This window comes from Ictalurus punctatus, chromosome 7 (assembly GCF_001660625.3).
Source record: "Ictalurus punctatus breed USDA103 chromosome 7, Coco_2.0, whole genome shotgun sequence".
Classification (NCBI taxonomy): Eukaryota; Metazoa; Chordata; class Actinopteri; order Siluriformes; family Ictaluridae; genus Ictalurus; species Ictalurus punctatus.
In genome coordinates, this window is record NC_030422.2 from 2,863,914 (window position 1) to 2,876,456 (window position 12,543).

The following is a 12,543-nucleotide window of genomic DNA, read 5'->3' on the forward strand; positions in this document are numbered from 1 at the left end:
CGAATTTTCAGCTTTTTTGCTACCAGAAATCGGATGTGAACGTCTGTAATGTTTATTCATCTGAGTAGCCTTGGCTCTGAGTTACCACCGCCTCCGTAAGACACATCATTGCACCGTTTCATTAGAATCAGCCTTAAAATAGAAATGTGACGAAAGCTACATATGAGTTCCGTTGGAGGCGAGGCAGAATACGCTGTACGGCTTTGGACCAAACCCAAACGAGTAAGCGGATAATTGGAAACAATTAGCAGGTTAGATCCCTAAGGATGTAGTCAGGATCTGGTTGGTGATGAACTAAGTCTTGAGTGTTGGGGTTATTGTGGCAGGTTTGGCTAATGTTAAATCTCTGACAGTGCAGATTGAGAGTCTGAAACTGTGTTTATCTGTGACCGGTGTTGGCTAATGTTAATAATATTTCAAGGCGGGAGCATGTGGCGATGTACAGTGCTGTGAAAAAGTACTTCTGATTGAGTATCCAGATGTCTTCTGTTTTCGTGTACATGTCATACTGAATTTTGTTTCAGAAATGAAAACAGATAAAACAAAGGCGACCCGAGTGAACACACAGTACAGGTTTTTAAATGATAATGTTATTTACTGAAGCAAAAAAAAATTCATCCGATACCAACTGGGCCTGTGAGAAAATGTACCCCCCTCCCCCCCCTTGTAAAAAGGTCTTACCCAGCACTGTAAAAAAGTTGAAAGAAATTCCAGAAATGATGAGGAAGAAGGTGATTGAAATACGTCAGTCTGGGAAGGGTTACAAAGCTATTTCAAAGGCTCTGGGACTCCAAAGAACCACAGCGAGAGCCGTTATCTCCAAATGGAAAAACTCTGCACAGTAGTGAACCTTCCCGAAGTGTCCGACCTTCCAAACTTCCTCCAAGAGCACAGCGACGACTCATCCAGGAAGTCACAGAAGAGCCAAGGACATCATCACAGGACCTACAGGCCTCTCTTGCATCAATAAAGGTCACTGTTCATGTCTCCACTATCAGAAAGACACTGGGGGAAAACGGCTCCATGGAAGAGTGGTGAAGTGAAAACCACTGCTAACCCAGAACAACATTAAGACTCGTCTGAATTTCACCAAGACACACCTTGATGATCCTCAAACCTTTTGGGAGAACGTTCTGTGGACTGATGAGTGGAAAGTGGAACTGTTTGGAAGACGGGAGTCCCGTTACATCTGGCTGAAACCAAACACCGAATTCCACAAAAAGACCATCATACCTACGGTCCAGCATGGTGGAGGACGTGTGATGGTGTGGGGATGCTCTGCTGCTTCAGGGCAACTTACAATAATTGAGGGAAACATGAATCCTGGCATTTTTAATGAAGTTGTAGTTACATTTCTATAGACCAGTTTTATTAGGGGTTCTTTTTATTATTATTATTATTATTATTATTATTATTATGAATCCATTTTCCGTACCGTTTATCCTACACAGGGTCTCAGGGGAGCCTGGAGTCTATCCCAGGGAAGGCGGGGGACGCCCTGGACGTGGTGCCAACCCATCGCAGGGCACAATCACACACACATTCACCCATTACGGACAATTTGGAGACGCTAATCAGCCTACAGCGCATGTCTTTGGAGAACATGCAAGCTTCGCGCACTCACAGGGTGAAGGCAGTATTCAAACCAGCGACCCCTGGAGGTAGGTCAGTTATTTTTTTTTACGTTTTAAAATGACTACAACAATTTTGATTGTTTCTTAAAGAATTATGCACCTTACTTTTTTATCCAGGACGCACAGTGGTTTAGACAAAAAAATGTTTTTAAATAGCAGCTGCTAGAAAAGCACTGATACTAGAGACTCCTTCCGAAAATGTGAAACATATACAAAGCAGAAAGATACCTCGGTGAGGAAATGAATGCGAAGGAATGAAAAAGGAGAATAAAAAAGCCGCGTTCGATAAAAATGGACCCGGGCTTGTTCTAAGACTTGTGTGAGGCCCTGAGGTTCTGGCAACCGTCATCTTTGCAACCGTGCAATAAGAAACTTTCTAGCATTGTAATATCCTCCGGTTCGTCTTTATTTACAAGCTGGTGGCATCATTTCTGGCCATTAAAAGGTGGATTGTGATTTAAAGCAGGGCCATCATAAATGTCAGCGCATGCCACTGACACTTCTGCACTGATTAGCTGCTCTTTTACAACACTAACCCCATGGCCACAGCGTGCACTGCAGGGCTCAGGAGGAACCAGAGACACAAGCTCCCGTTGATTCTCTTTAATGACGACATGCGGTGGGGGGAGAAGGGAGGAAATGTGGTCCAGGTGCTGGAATATGAACCCCAGTCTCGAAAGAGATCCGCTAACATGGCGGGTTGTGCAGGTCTTTTGCGGTAGTCTGTAATTTTAAATCAGTGTTTCTGAAAAAGGCCCATGCGGTGGGTCTTGCTGCACGCACACACACATATTAGTTTTCAAATGTATTTCAGCTTGTAGAATAAGGATGATCTTGTCTCCAGGGTCGGGGGTTGGATCGCCGGCTCGGCCCTGTGTGCACGGAGTTTGCGTGTTCTCCCCGTGCTTTAGGGGTTTCCTCCGTGTACTCCGGTTTCCTCCCCCAGTCCAAAGACACGCGCTGTAGGCTGATTCGCGTTTCCAAATTGTCCATAGTGCGTGTGAAATCGTGCCTTGCGATGTGTTGGCACCCCGTCCAGAGTGTCCCTTACCTTGTGCCCCGAGCTCCCTGGGATAGGATCCAGGCTCCCGTCAATCCTATCTAGGATATGCAGTATAGAAAACAGATGGATGGATGGATGGATTTGTATAGTCTAAGGTCCAAAGAAATGTTTGGACAAGGGGACTTGCTCATTGGCATTTCAACTCACAATTTTCTCCGTCACCAGCACCTCCAAGTTTCTAATCCTTCTTGCTCGACATCACCGAACCTCCCACTGCTCCGATCTAGCCGGAAATATGATTCTAATTATGCAAATGCGGACCAGTGCACCCGTAACAAATTCACTAAAGCCATGGGATTGAAAGGAAGCCAGTGGAACTGTCATGAAGGAGAACAGAAAAGCGAGATGGACGGATGGAGCCGCAGTAAGTCACACGGCTACCACAGGGCTCGATTTCCTTCTGATTTCCTATGCCTTGGCCCAAGCAGCTCTTATAAATCATTCTCAATTCCCTTAAACAAGCCACCAGGATTAGGTCGGTTTTAGATCATAAACATGCGCCGGGGCCAGACCACCCACAAGGAGGCCTCTGACCGCCGAGAGCACAACATGCTTCGTGTGGCTTGTTTGTGTGTGTGTGTGTGTGTGTATGAGGGAAACAGAAAAAGAGAGGGGGCCGTGGAAACAAAAACACCCCCCACCCCCTCCCCATCTCCCCTTCCTTATTCACGGTCAGCCGCTGATAGACTGTGACATAGATAAACACACTGAGCTCTGCAGGACTACGCGCCCTCCTATGTCTCAAAACACTCCTTCTTACTTTATCTGAGAATGGAAAATGATATCTGGCATTTACATGGCTCTGCAGACATCAGCTATGTCCTCAATGCTAGAAATATCGTCTAATTAGAGGTTTACTAGAGCGGCAGCCATTTTAAGGTACGTCCCAAATGCTACAGATGATCAAATCCGATATCTTAAGACTTATCGATAGTTCCTTTCATAATGCATGCCAGCTAAAGCATATTCTCAGTGGCTAAGGCATCCCATGTAGTCGCATTGTCAGGTATCAAAAAGTATATACCATTTATCAACATTAAATATATGAAAACACATGCTTCACCTCCTCAGGCTACAATGTCTTATTTTTACATGGTTTCTTCACTGGAATTTTCCTTTTAAATGTGTAACGTATCAGGGTTATGATTCTCGTATAGGATCAACCGATACACAAAAACGCAATGATACGAGGACATGAAGGGCGTTCTAACTACTCACTGCATTTTTATTCATATCATTTGGCTTATCGAGTAACAAGAACATTTCGTGTCCACATCACAGTCAACATCACAACACGTGTTTTCCTTCCCACGGTCTTCAAGAGGGCCGGACGATGCGATTTCCCGTCGAACGGCGTTCATCTAACATGGTTGAGTGGATGTTAAAAGTGAAACGCACGTCGCCTGTGAGAAATGAGTCATGGGAAAGGAGGTTTCAAGGATGAGATCACAAATGGATCCGCATGATAATCCGAAAGAAAAAAAAAAGCATGACGCGTTTTAATGATTATATTTCAAGGTGGGCTGGAACCTGTTTTCTAAACGGGTTCTTATCAGAGACGCGCCGATGTGTCGCCCGATAAAGGCTATTTTTCACGCTGACGGCTATTGTGAGGTTTTTAGAATTAATATGAATTAATAACATTCAATAAGTTAATAATCTTACTTTAATCTTCAGAATCGAGTTCATGTGTTCATGTTCATTAGAGTAATGTGTTAATGTTTATGAGACCGGTTACTGTGAAACAACTTGCTGACATGGAGAGAATAAAGATTTTATTTGCATTTCTTTCAGAATTGTGGAATTAATTATCATTCATTTAAAAGAAGGTATAAAAGGCAGAACGATCGGTATCGGTATCGGTATCGGCCGATATCGCTCTGAATAATCGGTTATCGGTATCGGCTGACGGATTCAGTATCTGTGCAGCTCTAGTTCTTATGAATCGTATCAACGCTATTGACGTGAACTATGCACATAGGTTGTCACGAAAGAAACTTTACCCACGTTTAAAACGTCCTTTACGTTTAGTTCCCACGCATGTTTGCGAATGTACATCATGGAATCAGCCAGTCATTGGCTATATAACTCCCGAGATGCGCCCATCTATTTACACTCTCTGGAACGAAACCGTTCTTTTGAAATGTCTTCATTTACTGACAGGTTAGAATCAGGACGAGTACCGCCATTTAGCGGCGTCTACACCAGAGGATAGATTTTCTAAAAAAAAAAAAATGAAGGAGAAGGAAGAGAGGATACGTTTCCGCCTACACGGAGGAGAAAGGAAAAGGAATTGAGCTGGGTTTTAGCACATGGTTTCCATTAAGGCAGGTCTCCCCCGGCGAGTTCTCACTGACATGAAGGCCGAGCTGCAAGAGTACAAATTCGCAGTGCTATTAGCAAGTGGTAAAGAGGCGTAAATCACGACCACACAACCGCTCCGTCTGTGTAGAAATGTCCTAGATAGCAAAACCAGGTAACGGAGAAGGCGTCCGGTGTCGTCAGGTCATGATGGAGAAGAGACTCGTAGGTTAATAGTGCTAAATAACTGTCTCTCTACGGATGGGAAGGTATTTATGAGCGAGTTTTATGAATCAAGCAATTACAGTTTTGTTTTTATGGCCCATCGACGTTCACATAGCCATAAGCACACAAACGTTGTGGGTATTTGAATGTCTTAGAGAGAGCACTGTGTGTGTGTGTGTGTGTGTCTCATACAACAGGTTTTATGATCTGCCAGCTGCAAAGAGGACTGTAAAAGAGTTTTTAAAGAGGAATGATCTAATTGTTCACTGATTCGCACTACACAATGTCACAATGCGTACTTTCCAAGACAATTTGTACAACGTATAGAAAAGGTCTGGAATGTATTCGCAGCGTGGATGTAGACATTACGTGTCATTAGAGTTTGATTCTAATGAATAAGAGGTCATTCTTATTAGGGTATTTTTTTTTTTTAAACTCTTACTATGTTTATATACTGTACATAGAGTTGAGGTCATACGTTTACAATACGCTTGCAAAATCTGCAAAGTTTATATATATATATATATAAAGTAAGAGGCGTCATAATGTATTTAGTTTTTTTATGTAGTGGGAATTGTTATTATTTTGTCTTCTCTTCTGTTAAATGGAAATATCTTATGTAAGTTCTGAAAGGCTGGACTAAATGAGAAAAAAAAAGCAACTAAATAATAACAAATTACACCGATCGTCCTGTTCAAAAGTTTTCACCCCCCGGGCTCTTAGTGTAGCGTGTCGCCTTCTTGAGCGTCGGTGGAAAATTCAAATAACCCGCGGATACAATTTTCACGACCCCTTTTATTATTATTTTTTTTAATGATCAACATTTTGCAGATTCTACACGGCGGTTGTAAACTCATGACCTCAACTGTATGTGTTCGTGCGACTAGTGGCCATTCACAGTCCAGTTTGGGATGCGGATACGATGGGGGAATCGATATTTTGGCTCGGCCTATGATGTCATAATCCAGATGATAGAAATAGCATTATTATAAATGATGTCTACACTACTCTACTACACTGATATCCAGTACACATTGTCATAGTTAGGCAGGATGGCCCTTTGCTATTAGTACTGAGTTCTGAGAAGGCTTTAACAGGTCGTGTGCTATCACAATAAAGATGACTTATATAACGTTGTTTATAATTTTAAAATGTTTAGTGATGAACCTATTGAGCAGGAATGAAAAGATTGAAGTAATTGTATTGGTAATTGGATTCGCATGCAGGGTGGATCCCTGCCTCACGACAAATACTCCCAGGATAGGCACTGTGACCCGGACCAGGATGGAGTGGACAGTGAAGATGAAGAGCTTATAGACAACCATCATCATACTGCAGTTATATAATATCCACATGAGGCGAAATTGTGATATTCGGGATCATTTGCTAGTACTGTAAGTAATTGGCGAAGTAACTGTAGCGGTGCTTGGACCCCTAAAGATCATCGCTTGCAACTAAATTGAGACTGGGGTGTTGTTTTTTCATTTCCAATCATTCTGGAGCTTCCGGTTCCAGGTCCCTTCAGTTCCCAGGAAGTGAACATGTTGTAGTATTTTGTTGTTTTTTCATTTCCAATCAATCTGGAGCAATGTCTTCCAGTCCCAGGTCCCTTCAGTTCCCGGGAAGTGAACATGTTGTAGTATTTTGTTGCTCCATCAAGCTAGATCGCACGAATTCTTAAACAATGCATAATATTTTTCATTTTCCTGCCTTTCTCCGCTCCATTTAAGATGCGAAAACAAAGACAGATTGGCCTACTCTATTCTATCATAATCCATGCCAATTTTTCTTGCGTTTGATTTACAATACACATAAGAACAGATGCCTGGCAGGCGACTTGTGAGGCCTAGAAGCGCCTAACCCTTTTCGACGCTTCTAAAAATGAAAGCTACACCCCTGCTCATGTATCTCGCAGAGTTCCCAGCAGTAAAAATGTACTCCTCGCAACGTTTTCTCACAACCAAGGCTTTTTTTCTCTCTCTCTCACTAACACAAATTACAGCGCGAGTTGAGAGACAGTCTTGGTCCAGTAGCGTTTGTCAGCCAGCTGAAACGCTTTACAGACTCCGTCGGCGTCGACGTTTGGGGGCAGAGGCCGTACGTGCCCCCTCGAGATTTGTAATTTGCGATAACCGCTCCGAGAGTTCCCCATTTACTGTGCTGTAGCTTTAAACACGGGCTTTGCAGGGTGACAGTTCGTAAACCTCGCTCGTGGCCTCGTAAAGGCGGACTAGCAGACCCTTTTCGCGCTCGGACAGGATGCCGTGCGCTCTGTGTATGCGCTTCTGAAAACCTCTTCACACGCTCGGCCTGGCTCGCCTCATCTCTCCTCTGGTTAATGATTGCCATAACTTGCAGGGTGGCAGAGATTCAACTGGGCACATTGGGCCCGAAATTGGATAATGAAATAGAAGAGATGGTAGAGCGAGAGGAAAAAGGCCCGGAGGTAGTATCTGGTGTTTGAGTACAAATCTGTCTAAACATGGCCGCGAGAGTGGAAAATGGGAGTTATGTTGTGGTTTCTTTTTTTTTTTTCTTCTTCTTCTTCTTCTTTTTTTGTTTTTATTATATCGCCTAAACAAGAAAGTTGCACCCATTCCAGCTGAAATACCCTTCTGCGAGTGCTACGTGCTAATTCCTGGCACACATTCGCGTTTAAGCATGAATACCCGACTCGTTTAGTTCGGTAGGAACATCCGTACGGCCTACAGGTGTGAACGTCGGTATGTTTTACTGCTGAGACTAAAGTGTGTTTTGGAGAATTCTGGAGGATAAGCCACAGGAGTGCACAAAAATGGATATGCCACACACACACGCACACACACACGCACACGCACTGGTTGGTTCTTGTGATCTTTGTGTGTGTCTGCGCTGAATATTTGCCCCAAACCCATCTGACTGTGAGGTCTCCTAACCACACACAGACCCCTCACTGCTACAGAAAAAACCTCGTGTTGTCTTTCTGTCTGTCTCACTCTCACTCTGTCTGTCTCTGTGGGGAGTCTGTCCTTGAGCACCCATCTCTACCACGCTCTTATTAATTATCTGGATGCTGATGTGTACTACCTGTAGGCCTACAAAAAACAACAACAACCCAACTTTCTTTCACTACAACCTTCGAAGACAACGTTTTCTACCTCTGAAGGATGAGTGTGTGTATCTTTATTCGTAGCGATAGGACTTATGTCAGTCCCTGAGGTCCTAGTGCCTTCCAGCTGGCCCTGGTCCGCCTAGTACAGTGACCGAAATCCAGGCTTTGGGCCAAAAGAGGAAATGTAAAAATCCTTAAACAGATTTATAAAGATTTGATTTATCCCCGGTCGACAAGGAACGGAATAGCTCGCAGAGTCGGTGCCAAACCTCACTCACGGTATACTCGTGTGGCTTTAGCATCGGCGCTTGGTGTGCGATCCGAATCTTACTCGATCAATCAAGCTGACCTGTTCTAGTGTCACTAACGGCTGTACAACCGGCGTCACCACTTGCTGGACTCCTAACAGTAGCGGTGGCGTCTGATTTTCACCCCTGGTTGGGAAAAATGACCAAACAAACCAACAGGAAGTAACATGTTGTGGTGCTTCATTCATTTCTCAGAGAGGAAAGAGTACTTAAAGCACCGAGGACATCCTGAATGATGTCCAGTCCTACAGTAATTACAGTACTGCGGTGATTGTACTAGCATATATCTTCGTAAACGGACCAAAATGCTTTTGCCATGCATTTTTTGTCACTGAAATCACAAGCAGATGGGGTTATAATGACGGAAATCATTACTTTGTTATTGTAGTTAATTAAATCTGTTGCTGTCCGCACTTCTTCCCTCCAACCAATCGAAACAAATCGAACACAATGAGGCCCTAGTAACCACGATCGTAATCAACCTACTGTCATGTACACTTTAGCATTAAAACTCATTCGTATCGATAGCGGTGTTAGCGTGCTAGCTAACGTTCGAGGCTTTTCCCCGAGGAGTCGTTTCGAGATATTTCACTTCGACGTCGCGAGTAACGGATTGCTGTGATTTTTACCCCCTCTGACCACGAGCGTTTGTCCGATCTGCGGGTCCGAGTGCGAGATCGTGTCAAATGACGAGTATATGGACAAACCCAAGCCGATCCCAGACCACCAGCTCAGAAAGTTCTTGTTCCGTTCAAAGTTTATTTATTTATTTATCTCCTAAAGTACGATCCAGAGTTTTGTCGTGAGGTTCCACGTAACGTTTTCTTGCACTCGGATCAAGAAGACAGACATTTTTGAAATCACGCTCGACTCGGACCGACTCCGTCTAATGTGAGGTTACAACGGGACATCTATCGCTAACTAGTGAACAGAACGTGAGGGTTAACACGCGAAGCCGGTGTTCGGCGGATGCTGATCTCAGTGTGAGCGTGGAGGCTCAGAGGAGCTGAGCGCTGTGTGAGGTCTGACTTCACAGCAAGAGCAGACTGCTGGCAGAACAAACATGGGTGGGACCACTCGCCACACACAGACGCACACTTCCAGCACACACACAAACCACACTTGCGTTTAGTAGGCTAATGAAGGCAGGGCCCAGACTGACTCACGTCTTGACTCTCGTCTTTAACTCTCCACCTAACACTTATCTCCCTATGCCTAATTTCGTATTTAATTAGGAGTGTGAGCAGAAAACTCATTCGTAAATGCTTTTTATTTTATGTTTTATTTTTTGACCTCTCGCTTTACAGTGTGGAGTCTGTCTCACGTCAGCGCTTGACGCATTTCTTATCCTCGATCAGCTTTCAAATGTTATTAGGTCTATGAATACTGAATAGAGTGGAATCCAAAGCTGCAAACCCCGCCCCCCAAACAACAAAAAAATAAAAGATCAAAGTCAAGTTTGCTCTCTTCACATCCCGATCGGCTTCCGAACCCGGCGTTGCGGCACGCCACGTCGTTTTCTCGTTTACGTTTACAGACATTGTTGTTTTAACTGACACCGAAAAATACATTTTCCTATCGTGTAAAAATGCTGGCTGTTTTTACATCTTTCGTAAAAAGGCATGCTTCTAGATGTAGCACATCTCACACACGAAGACACACACGCGCGTATCGAAATCAAAAAAATAACTCCGAACCAGGGAAACTGACCCGAGGGCCGGGCGTAGCGTACGGATTTAACGGAACGCGCCGAGAGGACGACAATGTTTTAGATACGGTTTTGAAGATGGCTAATGTCTGGACACGGGTGAGCACATTTCCTGTCTAGACCGGGACACCATAACAGGAACAGTACACCGTCCTACTACTTACTGATCCCGACACTACTTATTCCCAATTTCCTCATTATGTCCATATATATATATATATAAATAAAATTATTTTCATTTATATATATATATATATATATATATAATATTTATTTATTTTTATTTTTACTTTTTTATACAGTAAGCATTAAATATATTAAAGTATATATATATATATATATATATATATATATATATATATATATAATTTATTTATTTATTTTTAAATCTACATATTTAATGCTTACTAGATTTTTTTTAAAAAAAAAGGATGCCTGAATGATACTCTAGTGAAAGGTAAAAGGTGTAAAAAAAAATTTTTTTAAAGGTGTTTTATTTATTTATTTATTTATTTATTTATTTATGTAAAATTTTTACTTTGACCTATGATGAGCGAGTGACACTAACATGCACACAATAGGTCTGTGCGCAAAAATAAAACCTGGTATGGATTGGATTGTGTTTTAAATATAGGAATGCAAGTGGATTACGAGTTGGGCGATTATTTATTTTTATATATATGTTTTTTTTTTTGTTTTGTTTTTTTTTTTAAATAAAATACATTTGGAAATTTGTAACAACTGCTTACAAGGCGTAAAACATTTGTGGTTTCTCGTGGAACTTTCATGGGGTGAGAGTGCAAATATTCATTTTCAATCACACACACACACGAATCCAGATCCCGTAAGACGATCTTTCGGTAACACACCTGTAAATCCAATTGTGAGTCGGATGAAAACCTTAAAAGTGTGACAAACAGTTAGAGTTGAGAGGAATCTGGCCTCTTGATACAATTTTGTAACACCAGTTTGCAATAAACAATAAAAATGCATTATGTTTACATACAGCGCAACATGATGCATCAAACCCCGGGTTGGCGTTCATTCGTGTTTCAATACTGCTCATTCATAGCACGTGGAACCTGAAATCCCTCGTGCGTCTCGAACCCTCCGTCCGCACGCCATGACCCAGACCCCCCAGAAATATGTGTGTGTTTTCTCTAGTGTGAATCCAGGCGTTCTGTGTTTATTATTGTGCTCAGGTAGACCACGTTTCTCCAGGACTGTTTGAAACGGAACCATGTAGGTCGCTGCTGAAATAAATGTTTATAGCATTCCAGCCGGTTTGTATGCGGATATATGTGTGGTCCTGTCAGCGCCTAGTAAGCGGGCGACGTCGTGTAAAGGTGTGTGTCTTTGTGCATGCTCCGTTTACCTGCGTGCGCTGCGGCGCGCCTGTGTCTGTGTCTGTGCGTGCAGCTGTGTGTAGTCTGAAGTTTACTTCTATCCCAAAAGTGACATTAAATCCACAACGCCATAAATCCTGATAATATATTTATATGTACGGCGTTTAACGAAAAACGTCCGGGACCTCGGCGGACCCGGCGGCCTTTCCTATTATGAAGACGATATTACGAAATGAGGTTCCATTTCGAAGTGTTCTCTTACAATAAGGATCCATCTGCTGAAAAGCTCAACACCGTGTGTTTTGTTTTGTTTCCCCTCTCTCAGTGCGTCTTCGGAATATTTCAAACGGTCGGCTAGGGTATAGGAGAGAAAACGGAGTATCCGAGGCGTCGCCGCGGTTGATTTGTGCTCCCGTGGTATATGTATCGACGCTACGATCTCAGCTGGAGATATATCAGTAATAAAGATTTATTCCGCACGGTCAGTTAGCCAGGTAGCCGCGAAGAAAATATCGAGCATTTCCTCCGAGACTGTAAACTGCACGCATCATAAAACGTGTGGAAACAATCGGACGTATTAAGAGGACTTTATTAATTTTTTTTTTAAAAATAGGGGTTTCCTGAAAGCTTACGCTGGAGAGACGATTTCTTATCATCCTCCAAGCTAACAGATAATGCTCACGAGAGAAAGCGACGAAGCAAAGCAGTTCGAAAGGAGACGGTGCGATTTGTATACACACCTGGGGAAGACAACGTGGACGCGTCCTACCGTTCTGCATTCAAGCTGTTCGATATCAAGTACAAATAAAAGTCGTTAGTGCGTTAAACGTGAATAAAACCGTACTCATTTCTATATCTTAAGGTGGT